At 46.6% G+C, this 4,680-nt stretch overlaps 1 long non-coding RNA gene across 1 annotated transcript; it reads left to right on the forward strand.

The window, feature by feature from the left end:
- Positions 1–641: 641 nt before the first annotated feature.
- LOC124883613 lies at positions 642–2,040 on the forward strand. Its single transcript, XR_007042246.1, has 3 exons — positions 642–1,013; positions 1,670–1,909; positions 1,979–2,040. It is a non-coding gene; the product is annotated as an uncharacterized LOC124883613 (long non-coding RNA).
- The last annotated feature ends 2,640 nt before the right edge of the window (positions 2,041–4,680 follow it).

Genomic DNA, 4,680 nt, shown 5'->3' on the forward strand with positions numbered 1-4,680 from the left:
ATAGATAGATAGATAGATACAAAGAGATATTCCCTCCAAACTCAGTTGGAAGTAATATATGCCAAACCTATGACAAAAAGCCATTTTTGTATTGTACAGTTAAGGGACTCTGAGAAAAGTGTGAGGTGAGCAGAGTGCATGATAGAATGAAAAGAAGGGCACAGTGTGAGGATGTAAAAGAACATGTGTATAGGAAAAAAGAGATATAAGAAGGGGGAAATTGAAGAACAGAATCTCTGGGAGAGGAGAGGCTGGGCAAAATGAAGATGAAGGAGAAAAAAAAAATCTAATCCTAAAGTATCTGCACCTGAGAACAATTTGTCCACAATTTTGGGTTCTTAATGTGTGTGCACACACATACTGTCACAGACAGACGGAGCTGTAGCGTTTTGAGGATCTGGAGGATGTTAGACACACGGATGATGTCTTCTGGGAAAGCTGCAGGGGTCTTTGAAGAGATACCCAGCTTTCCACCACTGTGCATGCTAGGCGGGGCCTCTCATGTCCAGCACACCAGGTTTTTCCACTGGTTTGTGTGTGTGTGTGTGTGTGTGTGTGTGTTTGTTAGTGGATTTCCCCTTAATACTTCACAGGCCTTTTATGTTGTGGGTATGAAGCATCCACCCCGTCATTTTTCTTATTTTCCTGTATTTCGTGTAGGGGACGGATTGAGCACTTTATATGCTTGAAGGTGGCATGGAAATACAGCAAACCAAAGGGAAGAAGAAAATTTCACTTTTCCTTTTGTCGAAAACACATGGTATTGGCTTTTAGTTTGTGGTCAACACCAGTTGAAGAAAAGACTGCCTGTAATTTAGATGAGATGATGGAATAAAGGTTTGAGATTAAGTAGGAGGGGAGGTATAGATGTTTTTGGGCTGAAGAACAGGGAGAGGAGGGAGCTTTGTGGTCGGGAGAGTTTGCTTAAAGTGCCTGGCTGTTTTTGCAACGGGTGGCTCAGGAATGCAACCGCCAACTGCTCAAACATATGACAAAGACAGAGAAAGAGATTGGTAAGCCACAGTACTACCAGGCAAACCACATTATTTCACCAGAGCTCTACGATCTGCTAAGTAACCAAGTCATATTTAAGAAAATTCTCTCATTTCAATTAGTCCACAAATGTTGCTTAAATTTTACCTATATATTTCAAACCAAGTAATACTAATTATTGCTAACGCTCCAATTACCAGGAACAAAAGCTGAGATAGACTACACTAAATCAAAATATGTCAACAAGTCTTGACTTATATAATGGTATTTTAATGCTGCATTCTTTGAATTGTATGTTTTATATTATGTTTAGCCAATGAGGAGCAACATTAGGCAAAGCAACGTTTCAAAATCCTCCAGGTTCTAGGCAGCATGAAGGTCCAGTGTTCGTACCCGACACTAAGAAGGTCCTACCAGCCCAAGCTGTCAGGGTCTGAACTGCTGATCATGTCAGTAATCAGTTTCCTCACTAGGTGTCGCAGGAGTCCTGGAATCTGGAGGCTGACAGGTGCAGCCTATCTGGTCATCAGCCACGGTGCTATAAGAAGGAGGACTGCCAGCACTTCAGCGGCTGACTGTTTTGCCCCCCTGTATTACACCCAGCTCTCCTCGAATCTTGTGTCTTCAAGTGTTTGTCAAAGCTAAGCTCCTTGGTAACTCTACTCCTTCCACACAGGTCTTGCTCTATGCATCGTTACCTTGGTTTCGAAGAATCTTTGGAAAGACCCATGGACCGTGAACCTCACCGGACATCTTACCTTGGCTGGCATCCCGACTGGATCAGAGTACCGTTTCAGTTGCGTACCTTGTACACCCTCCTCGAAGGATTACCTCCCTGGCTCCTGTCGGCACCTCACTCTGGATCAGCACTCAGTCCTGACGCGTTCTCTTCCTGGCGGATACCGAAGCCCCACCAGTAAGCATATCTGCAAACTGTGTTTTGTTTCCATTATCTATTACTTACCCTTGTTCCTCCCCATCACAGTTCAGCCTGGCTTCCTTGTCACCGGACCCTCGTTCCAGTCTTTCAATAAAATAACTAAAACGTTCTTGGTTTCTGAGTGTTCTCTGCAAGTTGGCAGTCAGAACTATGACAGGACAGTCAGCCCAGACGGACCCAGCAGAGGCACTCCGTAGGGCGGTTTCTGATCACAGTCGGCAGATAGATTCCCATGGTGCGACCCTGAAGTCGCTTCTCGAGCAACAGCAGCGGGCTAGTCAGCAAATAGATCAGGTGGCTACTATGTTGTTCTGAACTCTACATCCTCCTGTTTAACCGATCCCCTCAGGCTTTCCCTCATGACGATGCTAGGATTTCGTTTATTTTAGGGCTTTTGACTGGTAGAGCACTCCGTTGGGCGGAGTCGCGTTTCACCAACCCCACATGTTTTGACTGCACGTTTGATCAATTTGTGTCAGAGTTTAAGCAAGTTTTTGAGGTGACAGTGGATCAGACCACTGTTGCTCGCCAATTATGGACCATGAAACAACGTAACTGGCCCCTGGCTGACTTCACCATAGATTTTCGTACTGCAGCAGCTGCTTCAGGCTGGAATACTATTGCACTAGAGCACTTCCATGCTCTAGATGAGGCTGTAAAAGATGAGTTGCCCCTATTTGATGAACTGGAGGAGCTTAACAAGTATATTGCCCTGGCGGTCTGTTTGGACGCCAGGATGAGGGAAAGGAGATGCACTCGTGCAGAACGAGGTGCTCAGAGGTCCATACAATCATCCCCTCCACGCTCTTCCACTCCTTCCTCAGCCATTAATTTTCCTGACCCTGAACCCATGCAGTTGGGTAGAGCGCGCCTGTCTCCTGATGAGCAGCAATGCCGTCTTGAGGCTTACCAGTGTTTTTACTGTGGCTCTTTCGCTCACCTAGTGTCCTGCTCGGCCAAAAGAGATTGGCTGCCGGTTATAGGGGGGCAACCGGCCGGCCGTGACTTAAATCTTAATGCCCCTAGATTTACTTTACCTGCCATGATGATATTAAATCAGAACTCTGTGCCTTTAACGGCTCTGTTAGACTCAGGATGTGAGCTGAACCTGATAGATCAGACCTTAGTGACCCAGCTTACTTTAGAGTTAGAGCAGCTGCCCACTCCATGCATGGTCTTGACTCTGGACGGACAGGCATTGCACAGCATCACCCACTGCACCAGACCTTTAGAATTAGTGTTATCAGGGAACCTCAGAGAGCTCATCTCCCTACATGTTTTTCCGGTTTCGCAGAGTGATTTGGTTCTGGGTTTCCCCTGGTTACGGGACCACAACCCCCACTTAAACTGGGTTGAACTCAGGGTAGACGCCTGGTCCTACCGTTGCCTGTCGACCTGTTTAAGGTCAGCTGTTACCCCTAGAACTCATCCTGGGGAGACCGAAGCGATCGAACCAGCAGATTTAGCCAGGATTCCCCCCTGAATATCATCACCTTCTACAGGTTTTTAGTAAGGCCTGTGCATTATCATTGACCAGCCACCGCCCCTACAACTGTGCTATCAAGCTTCTGCCCGGGGCTCCATTACCCACTAGCTGCTTATTTAAGATCCCTCAGCCCGAACGTCTAGTTATGGAGAAATACTTAGCTGACTCTTTAGCTGCTGGCATCATCCACCTCTCGTCTTCTCCCCTAGGAGCAGGATTCTTCTTTGTGGGTAAAAAGGATGGTAGTCTCCGGCCATGTATAGACTGTAGAGGACTAAATGCCATTACAGCTAAAAACAAATATCCATTACTCTTACTCTCTTCAGCCTTTGAACCGGTACAGGACGCCACCATTTTCACCAAATTAGATCTCAGAAACGCCTATTATTTAGTACGTATCCGCCAGGGAGACGAATGGAAGACCGCCTTCAAGACGCCTGTGGGACACTTGGAATACTTGGTCATGCCTTTCGGCTTATGCAAAGCTCCAGCGGTTTTCCAAGCACTGGTGAATGACGTTTTAAGAGACTATTTAAACACCTTTGTTTTTGTTTATTTAGATGATATTTTAATTTACTCCACCAACCTGACCGATCATCGCCAACATGTCCGCCTGGTTCTTCAAAGCCTCCTGGAGAAGCAACTTTTCGTGAAGGCTGAGAAGTGTGAATTCCACAGGTCATCCATCAGCTTCTTGGGCCTTATTCTCGAGGGTGGACAGGTTCGCGCTGATCTGGAGAAGATAAAGGCTGTTTTGGACTAGCCTCAGCCCAATTCCAGAAAACAACTACAGCGGTTTCTTGGATTCTCGAACTTCTACAGACGATTCATACGGAACTACAGCCAGGTGGCCAGACCTCTAACTGCTCTAACCTCGTCTAAGGTGCCGTATGTCTGGACCACTGAAGCCGACACAGCCTTCTCCAGACTCAAGAGTCAATTCTCCCAGGCCCCCGTGCTCATCCACCCGGACCCCAGCAAGCAGTTCATCTTGGAGGTGGATGCTTCGGACACAGGAGCAGGGGCTGTACTCTCCCAGTGCTCGGACCTGGACGGGAGACTCCACCCCTGTGCCTTTTTCTCCCGTCACCTGTTTCCGGCTGAGCAGAACTATGACGTGGGAGGGAGTTACTGGCAGTGATGGCATAGTTACTTTCAAATAGTAACTTTAATCTGATTACTGATTACTCCTTGAAAAAGTGACTTAGTTACTTTACTGATTACTTGATTTTGAAAGTAATTAAGTTAGATTACAAGTTAC

The sequence above is a fragment of the Girardinichthys multiradiatus genome, chromosome 18, assembly GCF_021462225.1.
Source record: "Girardinichthys multiradiatus isolate DD_20200921_A chromosome 18, DD_fGirMul_XY1, whole genome shotgun sequence".
NCBI classification, from domain to species: domain Eukaryota; kingdom Metazoa; phylum Chordata; class Actinopteri; order Cyprinodontiformes; family Goodeidae; genus Girardinichthys; species Girardinichthys multiradiatus.